Source organism: Chiloscyllium punctatum, chromosome 26, assembly GCF_047496795.1.
Source record: "Chiloscyllium punctatum isolate Juve2018m chromosome 26, sChiPun1.3, whole genome shotgun sequence".
NCBI classification, from domain to species: Eukaryota; Metazoa; Chordata; class Chondrichthyes; order Orectolobiformes; family Hemiscylliidae; genus Chiloscyllium; species Chiloscyllium punctatum.
The window spans coordinates 11,892,974-11,917,665 of NC_092764.1; positions in this window are offsets into that span (position 1 = coordinate 11,892,974).

Below are 24,692 nucleotides of genomic sequence, written 5' to 3' on the forward strand. Positions count from 1 at the left end.
TCATCAAGAAGGGCATCTGGCTAGTGACATCTTATGCCAAAATTTGAAAAATGGAATCAGACAGCAAGTTCACCTTTTAAATGTCGGCTTTCCTGGGATGCTGGCCTTTTGTTGTCTGATTTTTACATGAATAAAGGTGATGGGCAGAGTGTAAGACAAACCCTCCACTTGTTTTTGCTGTCTATAGGGTTCACTTTCAGAGAGAGGTACAAAAAAGACATTGCACCGAGTCTCTCTCGTTCACTAAACAGATTGACGCAGGTAAAAAAGTTTCTTTTGCTTGGAGTTACCTTTACCTCATATAGTCAGAGTCATACATATGTACAGCACAGAAACAGATCCTTCAGTCCGATTGTCCATGCCAGCTAAATTTCCAAAATTAATCTATTCATTCTGCCAACATTTGGCCCATATCCCTGCAAGCCCTTCCTATTCATGTTCTCATCTGGATGCCTTTTAAATGTTGTAATTGTACCAGCCTCCACCATTTCTGCTGGCAACTTATTCCATACATGCATCACTGTGTGAAAAGGTTGCCCCTTCGGTCCCTTCTAAACCTTCCCCTTCTCATCTTAAAATTATACCCTCTGGTTTTGGACTTCCCCCCCATCCTAAGAAAAAGATCTTGGCTATTCACACACTCCATGCCCTTCATGATTTTATAAGCCTATATAAGACAGCCCAGAGCTTCGACGCTCCAGGGCAAACAGCCCCAGCCTTTTCAGACTCTCCCTATAGCTCAAACCCTCCAACCCTGGCAACATTCCAGGTTTGCCTCTTAGTCCTTGGTTTCATCAACACCAACTCTTAACAACACAAAAAGATTAGCTTTTATTTTGAGCCTTTCACAACATCATATCTCAAAACACTGCATAGCTATTTAAGTGCTTTTGAGTTATTGCAAAGTCAAATAAGTGTCAGATCATTTCTCTCTCAAGCAAGAATGAAGTAATTACCAAATAATTGGGGGGTTTTGGTCTTGGTTGTGGATTCTATATTGGTCACCAATGAGAAACTCCATGCTCCTCTTCAAAATAGAGTGGCACAGTGGCTCAATGGTTACTACTGCTGCCTCACAACACCAAAAACCTGGTTTTGATTCTAACCTCAGGCAATTATGTAGAATTTGCACATTGTTCCCATGTCTGCACAGGTTGCCTCCCATGGTCCAAAGATGTGCACATGGATTGGTCATGCTAAATTGCCTGTAGTGTGCAGGCTAGGTAGATTAGCCATGGGAAATGCAGGGTTACAGGGATGGGGGTGTGCTAATGGACTGGGGGGGGGGAATACTGCTCTAAGGGTTGATGTAGACTTGATGGGCGAAATGGCCTGCCTCCAAACTGGAGGAATTCTTTAGTGCTTTTAGATCCATGTGTCACTCTATTATTCGGTCATCTAAATAGTTTCTCCCCAACAAAGGAATGACGTTCACCATTGAAGATAAAATCTCGACTTTCAGAAGGAAAGGGCAGCAGGTGCGTTGAAACACTGTCAACCGAAACCGCTAAGGCACAACCTGTTCTGATTTGGAAACATATTGCTGTTCCTTTGTCATCATTCGGTAAAATTCTCAGAAGTCTACCTAACTGTACTGTATCTTCACCAGCGACAAAAAACTGCAGATGCTGGAATACAAAGTTGACATTGCAACAATGAGAGAAAACAGTTCAATGCTATGTTCCAAAGGGCAATCAGGAGTTTCATCTCTTGTCCCAAGAGATGGACAACAAATGCTAGGCTTTCCAGTAACACTCACATCTGTATATAAATAACAAAAAGAAATATAATCCTATTTACCTGTACCTTTTAAATCAAGCTTAATGCTTACCTAATACCTCACTCAGAAATCCAGATTACTAAACCTCAAATCCCATTAGGTTATTTATTCTGCAGCTTGCAAGGTATCAGTGAAACCATAGTGGACATCTGGGACCGTGCAGGAATATTATGTAAATACTTAAAGAGAGAAAAGTGTTTACTTCTGAAAGGCTGATGTTTGAATTCTTGAATGTTTTATTACAACAGCACAGCTCATCACTCTCACCCAAAACATACTGTTCATCTCATTGTATCACTTTGATGATATCCACATTGCTAATACTGTACAACATGAGGAGTTGTTTATACCTGCCTTAAGCAAGAGATATGTTTTAACAGTCACTCAATAGCCAACTATTGCTAGTCTTTTGCAATGCTCCTAAAATCTGAGAATTAATTTATGAAATTTGATGGATTGTGGATGGTTAAACCTCAAGCAATTTGAATTTCTGATGCAAACTTTAGCTTCACAGAGCTATGTCAAGTGAAGTAACCCTGAAGTTTAAAATGAAGGCACGGTGTTAGGACTAGCGACTGATCATTTAGGGCTTAGGTGAGATCAGAGGGTAGTAGTTGATGGCAAAGGTTCATCTTGGAGTGCCGTCACTAGCGGTGTTCTGCAAGGATCTGTTTTGGGACCATTGCTGTTTGTCATTTTTATAAATGACCTGGAGGAAGGGTTAGAAGGTTGGGTGAGCAAGTTTGCGGATGATACGAAAGTCGGAGGAGTTGTAGACAGTGAGGAAGGATATGGCAGGTTACAGCGAGATATAGAGAAGCTGCAGAGCTGGGCAGAAAGGTGGCAAATGGAGTTCAATGTAGCTAAGTGTGAAGTGATTCACTTTGGTAAGAGTAATAAAAAGATGGATTACTGGGCTAATGGTAGACTACTTGGTAGTGTGGAAGAGCAGAGGGATCTTGGTGTCCATGTACACAGATCTCTGAAAGTTGCCACCCAGGTAAATAGTGCAGTGAAGAAGGCATATGGCGTACTGGCTTTTATTGGTAGAGGAATTGAGTTCCGGAGTCCTGAGGTCATGCTGCAGTTGTATAAGACTCTGGTGCGGCCGCATCTGGAATATTGTGTGCAGTTTTGGTCGCCATACTATAGGAAGGATGTGGAGGCACTGGAACGGGTGCAGAGGAAGTTTACCAGGATGTTGCCTGGTATGGTAAGAAGATCCTATGAGGAAAGGCTGAGGCACTTGGGGTTGTTTTCATTGGAGAAAAGAAGGTTTAGGGGTGATTTGATAGAGGTGTACAAGATGATTAGGAGGTTAGATAGGGTTGACAGTGAGAACCTTTTTCCACGTATGGAGTCAGCTATTACAAGGGGGCATAGCTTTAAATTAAGGGGGGGTAGATATAGGACTGATGTTAGGGGTAGGTTCTTCACTCAGCGAGTCGTAAGTTCATGGAATGCCCTGCCAGTAGCAGTAGTGGACTCTCCCTCTTTATGGGTATTTAAGCGGGCATTGGATAGGTATATGGAGGATAGTGGGTTAGTGTAGGTTAGGTGGGCTTGGATCGGCGCAACATCGAGGGCCGAAGGGCCTGTACTACGCTGTATTCTTCTATGTTCTTCTTCTTCTTCTTCTACTAATTTTCTTCCTGCAAAAAGGGTGTACATTTTTGCAGTTCTGTACTCAACAGGCTGGTGGGTTCTCTCATGTGGAATATGCTTGTCTGGGATAGACTGTTTTGTTCTCCCAAAGAATCAAGGGATTTGAAGAGTTGACAAGAAAGTGGAGCGGAGATTGATTAACGATGACCATAATGTTTCTCCCTGCTGTCATATTGCTGTTAATTCACTTGAGAGATGGAATTCTGCTACATTTGTGGCAAACAAATTTGTATGAACCCACAGGCCTGAGGGAAAGTAAAGGCCTAGTGGTATTATCACTAGATTATTAATCCATATATGCTCTGGGGACCCAGGTTCAATTCCCACCATGGTAGATAGTGGAGCTTGAATTCAATGAAAATAATCCACAATTAACAGTCTAATGTGTCAGTCATGAAACTGTCCCTGATTATCAAGGCAAAACCCATCTGGTTCACAAATATCTTTGGAGAAAATCTGGCCTACATGTGACTCCAGACCTGCAGCAATCTAATTGACTCTCAACTGCCCTCAGGGCAAATTAGGAATGGATAATAAATGTTGGCCTGACCAGTGACGTCCATGCCCTGTGAATGAATAAAAACAATATCTCCTTTACCGAATCGTTAGACAATGTGAGACATTGCAAAGGGATATCCAGCTCAAAGCTTTATAGATCTTAGCCCATTCCAGCAAATGAAACTCAACTGAACAGTTATAAGTTCAGATTGTCACATTTTCTCAAGTAACAGCATTAACTCACTGTACGTGAGACACTTTGGCATACTAACAAGATAAATTAATCTCAACTTGTCTTGAAATGTATTAAACTCCTCTTTTTGCCTACTGTGGCCACTGATACACATGAATTTTCATTATCATTGCAGTGGTCAGTGTAACATAGAGACATTCTCTTAGTTTTATCGAGTCCAGTATTTATTACTTTGGAAAGATGTTGTTTTTGGAAATACTTGTCAGAGTGTTTTGTAACTTAGGGGTTTTTTCAGGGCTTAAGGGAAGTTTTGCATTGGTGTGGGTCTGGAGTGATATATGGACCACAATGGTAAGGACAATGGCTTCTCTCCCGAAAGGGCATTTGTGTACCAGATGGGTATTTGAACAGATTCTTGGCCAAAAGTAAAAACACGATCTCAGATCAGCAAACTGCAGGTGTGCTTCACTAGCAGGCTTACAAATTCAGCCAGAAGTGACTGGAAGATATTGGTTTTTGCCCACCCTCAGAATCTCTATAGAACAGAAAGTGGTCATTTGGCCTATCAGGTCTGCACCAATCCGCCGAAAAGCATCCCACCCAGATTCATCCTATCCTCATGGCCCTGCATGGAGAGTTTACAATGGCTTACCCACTTAAATCGGCACACTGAGGCCATTGTTTTACCCTGGCCTAACTTGCACATCATTGGACTGTGGGAAGAAACTGAACTTTTTTTTTCCTTTTAATGTTAATTTCTCTACTGTACTTTCTTTATACCTTTGTCCCTCTCTTCTGTTGCTGAAAGACAACAGCAGCAGCATGTACCTCCAAACCTGCAGCACTGCAGAATCTTATTGTTAGTCTTGATTTTATTGTCACTGAGGTCATAGACTATTGAGCAGCTCGAAGGAGGATTGTGATGTACTGATCAGTGGTGAATGAACCTAAGGGTGAATGGAATAATACTCCCCAATTAAAAATACATTTATAGGTGTATGCAAGCCATCACCTTGTGTCAGATCCTTCTCAATGTCACTTATGTCATCTTTTTTCCACCATAGACAAAAGAGTTTATTGTTCATGGATGTTCCCCAGTGACTTGTCTAACTGATGTGCCAGTGACTATCTCAAAGATTTATTTACTTGTGGCAGGTGGAAGGAGGAACATTGTGATCATCTGGGGCATTGTCAGAATTAGACATTTGCTTCAGTAGCTGTGCTGATGTGGAAAGATCCCACATCAGGGAGGGCACATTGAAGGAGAATGCTAAAGGTCCTTCAAAATTGTGCCTTAATATCATCCACCTAAACCTTTAGAATTTAATTTCACTCGAGTGATCTTCTATTTACCACATCAACATCTTATGAGAGCAGTTCTTTCTTTCATTTACTATGACTAATCAATCTCAGCCAAGAATGCTGGAACTGAAGACAGAGGACAGATGAGAACCCCCTTTCCAATTCAGGGGACATGTCTGTGAAAATCCCAAAGAGTTACAAATTTCCCCATTCTCCCCACATGTCACTTCTGTTCCCACATCCCTGATGTGTTCTCCTCTGAGGCATTTTCCTGTTTCATTGCAAATTGTTTCGACCCATTCTTTGACATTTTGTTTTGTTCTAAAATTTTTATAACATCCTCACCTGCATGTTTTTACATTGTCAGCCCTCTTTTTATTTTCTTCCCCCTACCCAGTGATTCCTCTATAGAATCATGGAATGTTATCCAAGCAGATACTTGGGGTTACATGACTCAGATATTGCTGTTGGACAGGACATGTTGTTGAAGCCTTTTGATCTTCTATGTCCCAAAACAAATGCTAAAATGCCAAACTTCACACAATCAGCAAACTGTGTTTCTCCTGTAGTATAAGTTATGATTGTTTAAAATCAGCATTCTTATATTTGCTCTGATGAGTGCAAGCCAAGAAAGTTTTGGAAACATGTTTTTCTTTGTGGAATATGTTACAGTTCAAAAAGGAGGCCATTTAACCTATCATGCCCATTCTAGCTCACTGCAAGACCAACTTAGACATTTCATTTCTCTTGATTTATTAATATTATTTCTTAAATTATATGTCCATTTCTAGGTTTCATTCTTATTTTAATGTGAATAGTCTTTCACACTGTATTCTTTTGATAGTTCCTCTTACATTTCATTCCATTTGTTTCCAAGTTTCACCTTGTTGCCAGAGCATGTGATCAACTAAAGGATACATTTGCACATTACCTATACTATCACAAACAAGAAGTTCAAGATTAACAGCCTGTTAAATGACCACTGAAATTCACTCCGTTACAGGGGGTATCAAGTTGCCATTCCAGTTTTTCCCTCCACCCGCTACACCATTTTTTTTTAAATGTCTGAGCCTGTGTGCGCATTTGTGGAGAGTTTATGAAGGGGATAAAGTTTTATTAATTATATGTCAATATGTTATATGTCAATAGTTCATCATAGCTGAACAGCTTGAAAATGACATAAGCAAACTAGGAGCCAGTCATACAGTCACACGGTGGCACGGTGGCACAGTGGTTAGCACTGCTGCCTCACAGCACCAGAGACCCAGGTTCAATTCCTAATTCAGGTGACTGACTGTGTGGAGTTTGCACATTCTCCCCGTGTCTGCGTGGGTTTCCTCCCACAGTCCAAAGATGTGCAGGTCAGGTGAATTGGCCATGCTAAATTGCCCATAGTGTTAGGTAAGAGGTAAATGTAGGGGAATGGGTTGGTGTAGACTTGTTGGGCCTGTTTCCACACTAAGTAATCTAATCAGTTGTGGTGAGGAGAAGGTCTTTATCTGTTATTTACCTGCAGCCAGAACTTTGTAATAAATAATAATTATTTTAATGTGCATAAACTTGGTCAATATTTTCGGCTAATTTAGATCTAAAATGCAGGGTAAATTGGGCAATTTTGCATACTTCATAAAATCTTTAACTGTTGTGATGATTCTGAGACTAGCAATGTTTTATTCCAGTGAATCGTGACAGAGCGTACCATTTGACAACAGCTGTCAACGAGGCTGTCTAGACCCTTAGCTTTCAGAACATGGTGGCTGGGTTGCTGCATAAAGGAAGGACAGTTTACCTTCCCCCGACTGTTCTACACGATGAACACAAATTCCCAGCTCGGCGAACAGAACCACAACAACGAGCACCCGAGCTACAAATCTTCTCACAAACTTTGAACTATGATAGAACTATCAAAAGGGAAGCACACGTTTGCATTTCTGAAGATGGTCCTGTTTGAAACTCGTGTCAGAAATACATTGCTCCCTCCTTTAGAAAAGAAAAGAGCTCAGTGATTGCTGCTCCTCAGAAAATTCAGCCCTTTATTCGAAAGCGCTTTCCAATTCATTCCTTACACTGGCATGCAGAAGGAGAGAACAGCAGCAAGAGTTCAATGAATGTCCTTTTGCTCCCACACTCTGGTTTACAATAATATCATAGAATCCCTACCATATGGAAACAGGCCACTCAGTCCAACAGGTCCACACCAACCCTCCGAACAGCATCCCACCCAGACCCCTATCCCTCTACCTTATCCTTGTAACCCCGCAGGACCTGTGGCTAAGGCATCTAAGCCACATATCCCCAGACACTATGAGGCACTTTCCCATGGCCAATCTACCTAACTTGCATATCTTTGGATTGTGGGAGGAAACCAGAGTATCAAGCAGAAACCCACATAAACACAGCGAGAACATAAACTCCACACAGACTGATGTTGGAATCGAACACGGGTCCCTAGTGCTATGAGATAGTAGTGCCCACCACTGAGCCACCGTGCCACGTTCACTGTCTACTCTCACTGAGCCTTGTGTCCAATCAACACCAGCAACATTTGGGAAGTTTTCAGGGTCAAGGAGTGTGTGGGGGACACTGGAAGGAAAAATCAGTAAAAGTGATAAATAAGACTGGTCTGACACATCCAGTATAATTTAATTTGACAGGCCAGTATGACCAGTACAGTCATTTCTAAGTATTTGTGGATATTGTTAAGGATTTTTCCCTTTTGGCAGTGATGAAGAGCCCTCATATTGTAGAGATGGAAGCAGGTACTCTTGGCTGAGGGAGCGAACACAATTCCCATGTTAGAGCTGCAGCAACAACCTTGCTTGGAGGTTCAAACACTAACTTTGCCAGCTTTGAAATTGGGACAGAACCTCATAATGACAGCTTCTACCTCTGTGACAGTAAGGGATTGACTGTTAAAAGCTAAGTTTGAGCCCCAGTGTGTTTACATAGACAAATAAGCACAGAAAGCCTGTTGCACAATTCAATTGGATTATGGCTGATCAAAAACTGAACTCACCTTTACACTCTGGCCTAAAGGGAATTGATTAGCTCAGTTTGTTGGACAGCTGATTAATGATGCCAACAGCATGGTTTCAGTTCCTGCACAGATTGAGGCTCTAATGAAGGGACTCTCCTTCTCATCCTTCCCCACCACTTTACCTGAAGTGTGGCAACCCTCAAGATAAACAAAAGCCAGTCACAAAAGCCAATGAGAGTGGATCCTCTGAAACTACCTAACAAAAACTGTATCAAGTTCATGCTTAACATTTTTGGCACAGAATTACAAATTTCATTATGTTTTATACCAAGTGTTTCCTGAAACATATCACTCAAATTTTTAAATTTATAACCATTGTTGTAGGCTGACCAACTCTTTTCTTCTTCCAATCAACCCTTTTAATCATCATAATTGGTTCAATTGGATCTTCAATATTTGAGGGAATACCATTCTAACGTTTCCCATAATTTAATCTTTTATTAATCACTTTGATTGATCTACATGAACTGTCATTGATGTAACCGATAGAAGTCAATAGACACTTGTGTTAGCCACTTATCAACTGAGTGTCTGGTTATGAATATGATCCAAACACTCATTGTTTACTTAAATTAAGAACTCATGGTGCAGTGGCTATGTCCCTGCCTTTGGTCCAGGTTTAAGTCCGCCTGCTCCAGCATTGTATAATAATGTCTTTGAACACATTGATTGAGAAAAAAAATAAATGCCTTGTTCCCCTAAAAATAGGAGCAGATTGTTGTGTTTGGAAGATTGTTATGATATGGAGGTGCCGGTGTTAGCCTGGACAAAGTTGAAAATCTCACAGCACCAGGTTATCGTCCAACAGGTTTATGTTAAATCACAAGCTTTTGGAGCACTGCTCCTTCATCACGTAGCTTGTTGAATTTGCTTTCTCTGGAGCGGTGGAGGCTGTGGGGAGACTTGATATAATTCTATAAAATTATGAGATGTACAGATAAAGTTGACAGTCAGAATATTTTTCCCAAGAGTTGAAATGACTAATACTAGGGCCATGCATTTAAGATGAAAGGGGGAAAGGTCAAAAGGAGATGTGAGGGGCAAGTTTTTTTTTTAGACATTGACAGTGGTAGACATCTGGAACATGCTGGTGGGATGGAGGTAGATATGAAAGGGGTGTTTTAAGGGGCCTATAGATAAGCACATGAATATGCAAGGAATGCAGGGATATTGATCAGGGGCAGGTAAAAGGGATTAGTTTACTTTGGCATCATGCTCAGCATAACATTGTGGGCCGAAGGGCCTGTTCCTGTGCTGTACTGTTCTTTGTTCTATGTTTTATATTCTATGTTCTATGAAAATATCTGAAATGTATCCTTCTGTATATGAAAGTTGAAAAAAAATTTGAAGAATTAAGCATTAGTTCTATCCTCCAATGCAGCCTAGCTACCTGGAATTGAGCAGCCAGATTGAGAAATATATAAGGGAAATGGTAGGAAGTGGCTAACTGGAGTTGATCTGTTAAAGAATAGCCAGCTGGGTGGGCTAATCTACTCCCAATATAGGTAAAGCCTCCATGGTCCTAACAGACCATAACTCCCTCATCAGAGAGACAGAGAGAACTGGTGGTGGCTTAACCTGAGGGTCACTGCACCTCAGTCAAGGAGAGAGAAGGCAAATCCTTCACAGTAACCTCAGCCAATGCAGGAATTGAACGGACACTGCTGGCATCACAACTAGCCATCCAACCAATTGAGCTAACTGACCCCCTTGTTTCTAACAATTGCCTCATTAAAAGTAGTATTTGAAAACATTCTTAATTTGATAAACCAACTAAAATGCCAACATGACCTGAAACAATTTTGAAAATGGTTACAATGCGATGATAATCTTCCCCTTTTTAACCAATCTGCTGGATCGGCTCTGCTCCCCTTAGGAGACTAATAAACTCCCAAATTTGCAACAAATTCTTCTTCTGCAGCTCACAGTCCATTTAATAAACTACGTTTTAAATAGGTTTGCTTTCTTATTGAGGTTTATACCTTATGTTATGTCCATTGATTGCTGCTTACACAGATAGATGATTGCAGTTCTGCAGAAACAGTGCAAAATTTAAAAGCTTATTGATTCAGTCATTCACACAATTTTTCCTTAAGTGACATTTGTACAATTTTATACTGAATCCTAGTAATGTGGTCAATGGGAACAGGGCGACATGAGGTAATCAGCACCAACGAAGTTGGAATTTCAGAGGCTTGTTTTGCAAGGTGTGCCCTAATACAGTAATAATAACCTCAGTCTCTGGGTGCTGCATTATGTGACTGGCAACATATTATAAGGCGGATTTTGACCTTTGGGGTATCAAACTTGAGTTAGGAAATTTTCCAACAGCAGACCTGTCTCCTTAAGAAGGACCCCTGTCCATCATGGCTTAGTTACATAAGGCAGGAGCAGAATGGAATCAAGTCTTCTGTTCCTGATGACAATTCAGAAAGTGGCAATTCAGCCCATTGCATCTGAGCCAGTGGCCATATAGGCAGGTGAGTGTTGATATGGGCTGGTTAGAACCCTGCCTTGGCTCTCTAGCATGGCATCTCAGGTGTTTTAAGGGCAGGTCAGCCCTTTAGCCTTAACCCTGTACTGTACTGAGAATGCATTTTCATGACAAGATGAAAGAGATGATGACATACACTTGGTATGTGGATCTAATTACAGCATATGAACTGCAGTGGTTCAAGAAGGCAGCTCACCACCATCTTCCCAAGGGCAACTAGAGAGGGATAATAAGTCATGGCCCAGCCAGTGATACCCACATCCCATGAATGAATGAAAGAAACGGACATCATTCCTGTTAGGGTGACAGGCTGGTAGGTATAAGGTATGCTGGATGACTAAAGAAATTGAGGGTTTGGTTAAGAAAAAGAAGGAAGCATGTGTCAGGTATAGACAGGATAGATTGAGTGAATCCTTACAAGAGTATAAAGGGAGAAGGAGTATACTTAAGAGGGAAATCAGGAGGGCAGAAAGGGGACATGAGATAGTTTTGACAAATAGAATTAAGGAGAATCCGGACAGTTTTTATAAATACATTAAGGATAAAAGGGAAGTAGGGAGAGAATAGGGCCTGAAAAATGTGTTGCTGGAAAAGCGCAGCAGGTCAGGTAGCATCCAAGGAACAGGAGAATCGACATTTCGGGCATAAGCCCTTCTTCAGGGCTCCTTGGATGCTACCTGACCTGCTGCAACACATTTTTCAGCTCTGATCTCCAGCATCTGCAGTCCTCACATTCTCCTAAGAGAATAGGGCCCCTCAAAGATCAGCAAGGCGGTCTGTGTGTGGAGCCACACAAAATGGGAGAGATACGAAACGAGTATTTTGCATCAGTATTTACTGTGGAAAAAGACATGAAAGATATAGAGTGCAGGGAAATAGATGGTGACACCTTGCAAAATTTCCAAATTACAGAGGAGGAAGTGCTGGATGTCTTGAAACGCATAAAGGTGGATTAATCCCCTGGATCTAACCAGATGTACCCTAGAACTCTGTGGGAAGCTAGAGAGGTGCTCACTGGGCCTCTTGCTGAGATGTTTGTATCATTGATAATCACAGGTGAGGTGCTTGAAGACTGGAGGTTGGCAAACATGGTGCTACTGTTTCAGAAGGGTGGTAAGGATAAGCCAGAGAACTATAGACCGGGGAGCCTGACCTCAGTGGTGGGCAAGTTGGTGGAGGGAATCCTGAGGGACAGGATGTACATGTATTTGGAAAGGCAAGGACTGATTAATATATAGACAACATGGCTTTGTGTGTGGGAAGTCATGTCTCTCAAAATTGATTGAGTTTTTTGAGGAAGGAACAAAGAGGATTGATGAGGGCAGAGCGGTAGATGTGATCTATATGGATTTCAGTAAGGCGTTCGACAAGGCTCCCCATGGGAGATTGATTAGCAAGGTTAGATCTCATGGAATACAGGGAGAACTAGCCATTTGGATACTGAACTGGCTCAAAGATGTCAGTGGAGAGTAATTTTTCAGACTGGAGGCCTATGACCAGTGGAGAGCCACAAGGATCGGTGCTGGGTCCTCTACTTTTTGTCATTTACATAAATGATTTGGATTCAAGCATAACAGGTACAGTTCGTGAGTTTGCTGATGACTCCAAAATTGGAGGTGTAATGGACCGCGAAGAGGGTTACTTCAGATTACAACAGGATCTTGACCAGATGGGCCAATGGGCAGAAAAGTGGCAGATGGAGTTTAATTCAGATAAATGCGAGGTGCTGCATTTTGGGAAAGCAAATCTTAGTAGGATGTACACAATTAATGGTAAGGTCCTCGGGAGTATTGCTGAACAATGAGACCTTTGGTGTGCAGTTTCATAGCTCCTTGAAAGTGGAGTCGCAGGTAGATAGGATAGTGAAGGCGGAGTTTGGTATGCTTTCTTTTATTGGTCAGAGTATTAAGTACAGGAGTTAGGAGGTCATGTTGTAGCTGTACAGGACATTAGTTAGTCCACTGTTGGAATATTGAGTGCAATTCTGGTCTCCTTCCTATCAGAAAGATGTTGTGAAACGTGGAAGGGTTCAGAAATGATTTACAAGTATGTTGCCAGGGTTGGAGGATTTGAGCTATAGGGAGAGGCTGAACAGGCTGGGGCTGTTTTCCCTGCAGTGTCGGAGGCTGAGCGGTGACCTTATAGAGGTTTACAAAATTATGAAGGGCATGGATAGGATAAATAGGCGTAGTCTTTTCCCTGGGGTCGGGGTGTCCAGAACTAGAGGGCATAGATTTAGGGTGTGAGTGGAAAGATATAAGAGAGACCTAAGGAGCAACCTTTTCACACAGAGTGTGGTAAGTGTATGGAATGAGCTGCCAGAGAAAATGGTGGAGTCTGGTACACTTGCAACATTTAAAAGGCATTTGGATGGGTATATGAATAGGAATGGTTTGGAGGGATATGGGCCGGGTGCTGGCAGGTGGGACTAGATTGGATTTGGATATCTGGTTGGCATGGATGGGTTGGACTGCAGGATCTGTTTCCATGCTGTACATCTCTCTGACTCTACGATTCTATCAACAATCTTATACTATCAGGGAAGAGAGAATTGAACAAACTGCACAAGAGAGCTATACGGAGAGTGGTCGTGTATTTAATTGAGGTTTAATGACAGCCAGATGGCAGTCATTCTTGGGTGGACCAGTGACCTGGATGTAACAGAGTGGAGGCATACTGTCAAAGGGAGCAGTCTTTCAATCGCACTCAGAGGCGCAAATTCCACATCACTCTAACCCATGAGGACAGATCATTTCAAGGCTGTATCAATGAAGATCAAACCACATTGTTCACATCTCATCATACGCTACACCCTCAATGCTCTCCGTAGCCCCATGCCTTTTCCAGGGGCCTATGCTCCTTTCCCGCCTACTCATTCAGTTTGTACAATAGAACCAATGAGCCAGATCATAATAAAGGCAGGATTGAAAAGACATTCAAATAGTCTGATACATAAATCCTCATGAAAATTAACTTGTAATCTTACAATATTATAGACAGTTAATTCAAACAGAGGCATTCCGGTATTAAAATAAAGAAGCTTTATCCCACATTTAAAAATCTCAAATCATTTAAGGTGACTCAATTTTCATCTATGAAAATACACTCCACTTCAGCTAATCCATTTGTGGTGTTGGGCTGGAGAGGATGTGAGGGAATAGAAGGGTCATTGAGGACTTAGGGGGTCATAGAGTCAAACAGCATGAAAACAGATCCTTTAGTCTAATTCATCAATGCTGACCAAGTTTCCAATTCTAAAATAGTCACACCTGCTTGCGTTTGGAATGGATGGAGTGTAATTTAGGTAAATGCGAGGTGCTCCATTTTGGTAAAGCAAATCAGAGCAAAAATCAATGCCTTACAATTGTCTTACAATTGTGTCCTCCACAACCACCTGATTAAGGAGCGGCGCTCCGAAAGCTAGTGCTGCCAATTAAACCTGTTGGACTATAACCTGGTGTTGTGTGATTTTTAACTTTGTACAACCCAATCCAACACCAGCATCTCCAAATCATGACAGGTAGATAGGATAGTGAAAAAGCATTTGGTATGCTTTCCTTTATTGGTCAGAGTAGTGAGTATAGGAGTTGGGAGGTCAAGATGCTGCCGTACAGGATATTGGTTAGGCCACTTTTGGAATGTTGCATGCAACTCCGGTCTCCTTCCTATCAGAAGGATGTTGTCAAAATTGTTCAGAAAAGATTCACAAGGATGTTGCCAGGATTGGAGGATTTGTGCTATAAAGGAGAGGCTGAATAGGCTGGGGCTGTTTTTCCTGGAGCATCGGAGGCTGAGGAATAACCTTGTAGAGGTTTATAAAATCATGGGGGGAGGGGGGGGTGCCTGGAAAGGATAAATAGACAAAATCTTTTGCGTAGGGTGGGAGAGTCCAGAACTGGAAAGCATAGGTTTCGGGTGAGATGGGAAAGATATGAAAGGGATCTAAGCGGCAACTGTCTCACGCAGAGTGTGATGCGTGTATGGAATGAGCTCCAGAGGAAGTGGTGGAGGCTGGTACAATTGCAACATTTAAAAAGGCAATTGGATGGGTACATGAATAGGAAGCATTTAGAGGGATATGACCCAAGTGCTGGCAAATGGGACGAGATTAGGTTGGGATATCTGGTCGGCATGGACTCATTGGACCAAAGGGTCTGTTTCTGGGCTGTACACCTCAATTACTCTGTGTCTCTATATCCCTCTAAACCTTTCCTATTCATGTACCTATCCCACTGCATGTTAAATGTTAAGATCTGTAAACTTAGTAAATTAACATGAAAATAAAAAAGAATGTTCCCATAAGTGATTGGCATTTTAAGCAATCAATCAAGAGATGACATACTTACAAATGGTTCCTGAATCCAGACTTTGTTCCATGAATCAGACAGATCACGAACTACAAATGGTTCAGAAGTGGTCCTAATATCCCAAACATTGACAGGGACAAAGATGCCTACTCCCTCACTGCAGCCACCACCTGCAAATTCCCCTCCAAACAATGCAACATCCTGGATTGGAAATATATCACTGTTCCTTCAGTGTCAGTGGGTCAAAATTTTGAATGTCTCTCTCTAATAGCATTGTGGGGCTACCTACCGACACCAAATGAACTACAGCTGTTCAAGGCAGGGAGCGCACCACCATCTTCTCAAGGACAACTAGGGAAGGGCAATAAATCCCGGCCCCTCAGTGATATCCAGAACAATTACATTTTTCTAAAAAGGTCAGATAGGAAGTGGAAGTTGAGAGTTCACTTTGGGCGCACTGATTTTGTCTGGGGATGAGCACTGCAAATCCAGGATTGTGGTCCGCTTGCCATTTTTTTAAGAGTCCAAAATCAGCCTGACTACAAACAAATCTGGCCCATTGTTTCACAAATTGACTGTAAAGTGAAAAGCAGCTGTCAATCAATTGAGAGCACTCTTGCTTTTGGAAGAGAGAGATTGTTGTGGGGTCAAGTCCGACTGCAGAGACACAAAAACCCGAAATCCAGGCTGACAATTTGATGTTGCACTGAAGAGGGTTACAATGCCAGAGATGTTGTCTCTCATGTGCATACTTAAAATCAGGCTGTCACAGTTGGAGGATGGCTCGGAACTCCAATGGGTTGCAGTCGTACCTAACAGAAAAAAGCATGGTCGTTGGAGCTTGGTCACCTCCACTCCAGGACATTTCAACAGGTAGTTCTTGGTTGAACCATCTTCAGCTGCTTCAATGACCTTCTCTCCATCATAATGTTAAAAGTGGGTGTGCTCACCGATGACTGCACAATTCGTGACTCCTCAGGTACTTAAACAGTCCAGTTCAAATGCAACAAGATCTAGTTCAGGCTTGGCCTGGCAAGTTGCAATTAACATTTGTGCCACAACTGCCAGGCTATAGTCACCTAAAAAAGGAGAGTATATAACAATCAGCTCTTGGCATTCAATGGCAACATCCTGGGGAACTTGAAACTCAATTGGTCTAGTTATATATTGACTGTGGCCACAGGAGTGTGCCAAAGGCTCTTGCAGTGGGTAACTAATTTCCTGACTCCCCAAAAATCCTGTCCAGCATCTGCAAGGCACATTTCTGGAGTGGAATGGAATTTGCTTCACTTGCTTAGATGAGTGCAATGACAAGAACCTTCAAGAAGCTTGACATCAGCCAGGTCAAAGAAGCCTGCTTCATTGGCACCAGATCCACAAACATGCAGTTCCTCCACCCACTGATGCTCAGTGTTTACTGCCTAGATTATACACTTTAGAAATTCCCCAAGGCTCCTTCAAGAGCCGTCCTAAGTTCACCCCCAAGGCACTTATCATCCGGACTTGAAAATACATCACCATTCTTTCAGTGTCACTGGATCACTCCATCCTTGATATTTTTGCGGTTGTACTTGCACCAAATGGACTGCTGCATCTCAAGAAGGCAGCTCACCACCACCTTCTCAAGGGCAACTAGGGACTGGGCAATAAATGCTGGCTCAGCTTGCACTGTCCATTGCCCAGGAGTGAATTTTTAAAAATTCAAAGAGTTCTCTTTAGTTTACTCACTTTATTCCCCGACTGACAACATTGGAAAGACAATTACCTAATTATTGCTATTTGTGAGTTATTTAATGTACAAATTGACTGCCGTGTTTCCTACTTTATAAAACAGTGGCATTTTGTGATATCTTGAGATTCTGAGGTGTTAAATAAATGCAAGTTCTTTCTTTAATTCAGGATGCAAAGCACAGGTGATGAGATATAATTAAAATGATGCATAAAATATATCAGGAATTCTGATATTATCAGTCGAAATGGTAACTTTGCAGGTGGTCTTCTTACATTGCATGTTCTGCACATATAGCACCTCTGTCCTTTAAAATAAACCTGGTGTTGGAAGATACGGGGATTTGAAATTCTAATTGATTTCAATGCTGGCCTGATAAACCGAGGTGACAAAGTGCTGGCAATTATCCCCTCAGCAATCACTTAACACTGTGCATAATGAAGAAAATTGTGAGGGTGTTCAACACATTAGCACTTTATAGTGCATTTGGTCTAATACAGGCTCATGAAATTAAATTAAAAAGGCTATTTCCCCTAATGTGGCACTTAGTTAACTTGCATCTGCGTTTTATGGATTTCACTTTGCCTTGTTTTGTTGCTTCAGTTAGTTCATACGCCAAACCGGACAAGAGTTGCTTTTAAGTTTTTGCTGTGTTGCCATTTGCAATATAAACATATTTGAAAAAGGAATAATATTGCAGAGAATTAGTTTAATATGCAGCATTTTGTTTCCTGTTTATTTTCTGGATAGGAATGCAATGAAATCAAAGGTTAGGTAAATGGACTGGACCCCCCAACTCATGAATCAAAATTCTCAAAATGAACAGATTTGGGGATAGAGCATAAAGAGCAGCCAAAACAATGTCACCTGGGTTCTCACATCCACAAAGTAGTCAAACTGGTCCGCTCCCATGCCTTCTCTTGGCCATTTTCCTTCACAGTCTTCCCCACAATGGGAATGCTTGCCATAATATTTGTTCCCCTTTCATCTCATTTTTTATTTTAACCGAAGTCTGGTCATTTGCTGGCATTTCCGTCATTTGAAACATGAACTTAGCAACAACATCTTTCCCCCTATCCTACCTTCTCTGCTTTCCTCTTGGAACTCCTTTGCAATTCTCTCACTCCTCAGATTTGCAGGTATCCTCCTCCTTCTCTTTCTCCTCCACAATCGCTGCAGAGGCAAATTCTCAACATTCACCTCTTTCAGCATCTTGGTCCTCAAGCGGCTTCTCAACTGTGGTAGCAATTTTCTCCAGTCGAGAAAACTCTGCTCAAATTACAATGCTCTGTATATTAACAAACTGGAAACCCAAGCATAATGAGTCATAGAGTTTTATAGAATGGAAAGAGGCCCTTCGGCCCACTGTGTCCATACTGGTCAGCAAGCACTTATCTATTATTGTTTTATAACACCTGGTCATAGCTTTTGTTCTGTCAGTGAGTAAGAGTCTGACCACTATAGGTCTCCTCTCATTTCTACTCCAATATTTCCATCTCTGTTTATAAAAAAAGTAACATAAACTTTGTGAGTAATGCACATTATGTTTTGGAATATAAGCTGATGTAACAGAGGTTTTCTACGGTTAAGGTTACCCACAAGATGACCCACAATTCCTTGTGAAGTAACTTTTTTTTGTTTCTGCCCATTTATTTCTGGTTTCAACTTGAGGCTTAGCTAGGCCATCATCATTTCTCAAAGCTTCCTCACCATCATAGGTGGACCTTCAGCAGGAAGACGTTCAACTTAAACAAAACCGATATTGAAAAGCAAAATTTAATTGTGATGGAGAACTTCCAGAAATTTACCAAGCTCTGTCTTCCAACATTTCACACAACATGGAAGACTTGACTCTCACATACTGCGTGATATGTTGTTTTCCCAGATGACCACTGCATGAAACTTGTAGTTGTATGACACATCTTCCAATCTGTGGTACAAGACAATATATCTTTGAGATATATCACTGCCATCAACCTTTGTAATGTGCTTTGTCTTGGGCCTATCAAGTGATGAATCTTTGAAAAACACACCTCGACAAAACAGCTGGTTTTCTTAAGAGGTGAGCATCACTCATGACACGTAAGTGCCGAGCCAGGACTGTCACCAACATAAGAGGATCTATACAAAGTAGTCTTCCTCACTGAATTTCCCTTGACCAACATCCTAGGAATTAACACTGAGCAGAAGCTGAACTGAAACAGTCTGACAGAAACTGGCCTCAAGAGTAGTTCAGATGCTATGAATCAGGCAAACTCACTTTCTGAATACCAATGCCTGTCTACTATCGACAAGTAAGGAGTGTTTTGAAGTGCTCCCCACTTGCCTGGATGAGTGCAGCAACAACAACACTCAAGAAGTTTGACACTATCCACAAAATAATACCCCATTTAATCAGCACCCCATCCATCAATTTCAACGTTCACTCCTCTCACTGTTGTAAGGTGGCAGTATTGTGTACCAAGATTCACTGTACCAATTCACTAAGGCCTCTCCAACAGCACTTCCAAACCTGCTACCTCTAACATCTAGAAGAGGAAGGTGAGCAGATACAGAGAAACATCAGAACCTGCAAGTTCCCATTCGAATGACATATTATTTTGACTTGGAAGTATATCCACGTTCCTTCACGGCTTCAGCTCCATTCCTGAAAGCACTGGGGTATCTCTGCACATCAAAAAAACTCAATGGTTCAAGGAAACAGTTTCTTCTGTCCCTCTCCAGGTCAATTAGGAATTTGCAATAAATACTGGCCTAGTCATCCCATGAAAGCATAAGGAATTCTAAGAAAGTGACGCAGTATTTAGGTAAAGTGGTAAATTGGTAAATTGTAGGATACCATTCAGTACAAAAATATTTGTTGAACTATAAAAACTAGGACCTTCGAGTGTTCGTACATTTTTCTTCGTTTCCTTTAAAAGTGAGTAAACAACTTTGTATCTCCACATGCAGACATCAGAAGAATGGGGTGGAAGTAATGTAACACTATTAACTCCTGCCAAACCATGATCTTATACAATGAATGATTTCTGCAATATGCAGCCAACTGGCACAAAACATCTGCAAACATGTTGAAATTTAAATGTTCCTATAGATCTGGAGCCAGTGTTTTTGAATGTGTACCATCCGCCTACATCCTTTGCAAATACTCATGCCAGTAAAACTTTTTATTAAGGTTAACCTAAACACAGTTTTTTTAAAAAAGTATTCCCCCAACTTTTTTTAAGGATGGAAACCCTGGCAAAGTTGCTTAATTGAGGGGGAAAAAATCCTCTCGATCCCACAGTGCTCCAAGATGTTGTGACATCCTCCTCTGGGATCTGGCAATGGGATGTCAACTGTTGTAGCAAAATTCTACTTATCGGACCAAACATCCTATTGTAAAAGATAACAGTTAAGGAGTCATATTAATGGTGACATGAATAAGATAAATAGACAAGGTCTTTTCCCTGGGGTCAGGGAGTCCAGAACGAGAAGGCATAGGTTTAGGGCGAGAGGGGAAAGATATAAAAGAGACCTAAGGGGCAAATCTTTCACTCAGAGGGTGGTACGTGTATAGAATGAGATACCAGAGAATGTGGTGGAGGCTGGTACAATTGCAACATTTAAGATATCTGAATGGGTACATGAATATGAAAGGTTTGGAAGGATATGGGCCGGGTGCTGGCAGATGAGACTAGATTGAGTTGGGATATCTGGTCGGCGTGAATGTGTTGGACTGAGGGGTCTGTTTCTGCGCTGCACATCTCTATGACTCTATGATTCCGAATTAAACCTCCAAATTAAATTGAGGACAAGAGGTTTATGGTGAATAATCTCAAGAAAAAATTTAAGGCAAAGGAATAATACCAGAAATTCAAGAGGACACAATTGGAAGAGCAAAGTTTTTGGGGTTTACCTGACCAGAGTGAAATACAGAGAGGGGAAGGAACAAAACAGGGGTGTGAAAACAAGCATGAGAATTTTAAAATAAGGACATTGACCAACAATCAATACATAGATCACCCTGTGTAAGAATGAGAGATAAACAGGTTTTGATGCCAGTTAAGACCAGATCAGAGCATTTTGGATCATGATTATGGAGAATGCAGAATGGGAGGGACTGGCCAAGAGTACATAGTTAGGAGGAGGATTTCAGTGACTCTGTCACAGCTCAGCAGCCAAAGTCCAAACAAAGTTACATATGTAGAAGTAGACAGTATTGTGTCAGCACAAATATGTACTCAGAGGTTTAATTCAGAGCCATAGAGTCAAAGATATACAGCACAGAAACAGACACATTGGACCAACTCATCCATGCTGATCAGACATCCCAACTCAATCTAGTCTCATCTGTCAGCACATATCCCTCCAAACTCTTCCTACTCATATACCCATCCAGATGCCTTTAAAATGTTGCAATTGTACCAGCCTCCACCACTTCCTCTGGCAGCTCATTCCATACACTTATCACTCTCTGTGTGAAAAAGTTGCCCCTTAGGTCTATTTTATATCTTTCTCCTCTCACCCTAAACCTATGCATCTGAGGATCAGGAGAGTCAACGTTCTGAACATAAGCTCTTTATCAGGAAAGTTCCTGATGAAGGGCTTCTGCTTGAAACATCGATTCTCCTGCTCCTCAGATGCTGCCTGACTGGCTGTGCTTTTCCAGCACCACACAGTTTGAATCTGATCTCCAGCATTTGCAGTCTTCACTTTCTCCTCCTCATACTGATACTGGCTTTATTTAAAAGACATGTTTTTTTAACAAAAGAATGGTTGCATTTGTATAGCACCTCTCGTGCCCTCTGAATGTAGTCAAAGCCTTCACAGGAAATGAAATAATTCTGCAGTGCAGTTGGCGGCTTGTTGTTGGAAACAAGGTAGTCAATTTGAGCACAGCAAACTTCCACAAACAACAATGTGATAACAACCAGATAATTACCTTCATTAGTGAGGTCAGTTCAGGGAGAATCTCATCAACATGGTCAGGGATGTCATACATCTCCAGAGCAGGTGGGATTTGAACTTTGGCCTCCTTGTTCAGAGATAAGGACACTACCAGTGCAGTACAAGAAACATCTTCACCCTCAAATACTAAAGGCAGCAGGCAGGATTGTGGTTTAACGTGTCATTTGAAAGACAGTACCTGAGGGTGCATTCTACACTCTCAGTGCTGCCCTGGGAGTATGGGTTTTGATGACCTGCTCAGTCTTTCAGAGGGGACCATAAGATTCTGACTCATTTTTACATGTTCTCATGTTGTTTGTCTGTATCCGAAATGAACCGTGCCCCTTTTCCAGCAGCATCCTGAAATCATTAATAGCTCTGCATTTAGGTTTTGGTTTATGTGTTCTTTTCAAACCCACATAGAACAAATTGTTGTACATCTAGCAGTGAGCCCCAGCTCACGCCTCCAATTTATTTCAGTCAGCCTTTCCTTGCCTGCTGAGTTTCTCTTCATTTGTTTTTATAGTTTTGTTGGAACAATGAATGCTGAAGTCGTCCCTGGGAGAAGCAGCTGAGCTCAGTTACTCAGTGTGGAGGAGGGACGAGACAGTCATTAACTCTGTGGATGTTCCAGTAAGTGTGTTTCATTTCAATGTGTCTCTCAAATAGTTTAAACTCAGAATTTCTGCTTTCCAGTCAATCTAAAAACTCTCCTTGGAATTTGTTCTCAGGATAAAATTTGCAAACAGAAAATAGTACATGGCAACTGAGGACAGGAAACATCCACCTCTAATATTCAGCAGGTTCAAGCTCAAGTGTTTTCTTGTAAACAGCTTTTACAATAAAATTTGCTCAAGTGTACTGTACATACAGAGCAGGAGGAGAACGAAACAAAGTCTGCTTTAAAGGCAATTGTAGCAAAATGAAATATCTATTCACTTCTGAGTAAACCGATTTGTGACTATGTACATTTTGCTTTTGTATGTGGAATTCACCGAGGTGAAAGAAGCAAGGCAGCCCTCTGAGTTCCTTTGCATTTTCTTTTCCCTTTCTCCCTTGCTCTCATACATTTAGGAGTTTTCAAACTTGTATTCACACCTACTTCAGCAAGTCCTTAAGCTCCTGAGCTCCTGGCAAAGTGTGGCACTGGAAAAGCACAGCAGGTCAGATCGCAATGTTCCTGCTCCTCGGATGCTGCCTGACCTGCTGGGCTTTTCCACCACCATGTTTTTCGACTCTGGCTCTCCAGCATCTGCAGTCCTCCTTCTCACCTCATGAGCCTCTAACCTGGCACACCTTGACAGAACACTAGGCTAGTATTTATACACCTTTACAGAGAACCATCCCGGTAGTCACTCAACTGCATAGAGAACTAGGGATCATAACAGGCGTCAGGAAGCTCTGTGGTGCATTACTTGCCACAAGATTCCTAGCCAATGACCAACCTGCTTTTGTAGCCATAGTATTTATATAGCTTTTCCAATTTAGTTTCTGGTCAATGGCAACCCTCAGGATGTTGACAGTGAGGGATTAAGTGGTAGTAATGCCTTTGAACATCATGGGATGATGGTTGGATTCTGCCTTTTTGCAGATGGTCATTGCTTGGCACTTGCATGTAGTGAATGTTACTGGTCACATATCATCCCAAACCTGGATATTGTCCAAGTATTACTGCACATGGACATTGACTGTTTCAATATTCATGTTGCTGAAAGTTGTGCAGTCAGCAGTGAACAACCTGGATTCTGAGCTCATGATGGAGAACATAAGAATGAGGAGCAGGAGTAGAGAGGGTGGCACTGGAAAAGCACAGCAAGCGTTTCCAGCACCACACTCCCGATTCTAATCTCTAGCATCTGCAGTTCTCATTTTCACAGAGGAGCAGGAGTAGGCCACATGGGCCCATTGAGCCTGCTCCACCATTTAATAAGATCATGGCTGATCTTTCCATGGCCTTCAGTTCCACTGACCCACCCTCTCGCCATAACCCTTAATTCCTTTACTGTTCAAAAACTTATCTATGCTAGCTTTAAAAATATCTAGTGAGAGCCTCAGCTACTTCACTGGGCAAGGAATTCCATAGATTCACAGCCCTCTGGGTGAAGAAGTTCCTTCTCAATTCAGTCCAAAATCTGTTCCCCCCTAATTTTGAGGTTATGCCCCCTTATCCTAGTTTTACCCACCAGTGGAAGCATCCTCTCTACTTCTACCTTATCTATTCCCTTCATAATGTTACATATTTCCACAAGATCCCCCCCTCACTCTTCTAAACTCCAATGAATATAATCCCAATCTACTCAGTCAGGCTTCATAAGATGACCTTCTCATTCCGGAATCAATCTAGTGAGCCTCCTCTGCACCCCCTTCAGTGCCAGTACATCCTTTCTCAAGGAGACCAAAACTGTGCACACTACTCCAGGCGTGGCCTCACCAACACCTTACATAGCTGTAACATAACCTCCCCACTTTTAAACTCAATCCCTTAGCAATGAAGGACAAAATTCCATTTGCCTTCCTAATTACCTGTTGTACCTGCAGATCAACCTCCTGTGATTCATGCACAAGGACACACAGGTCCCTCTGTATAATAGCATGCTGCAATTTGTTACCATTCAAATAATAGCTCTTTTTACTGTTATTTATACTAAAACAGATGATTTCACATTTATTAACATTGCAAAGTTTCGCAGTCCTCCGCCCACTTTGCTCTACCACTCATCTTAGTGTCATCCACAAAGATGAAACACTACACATGATC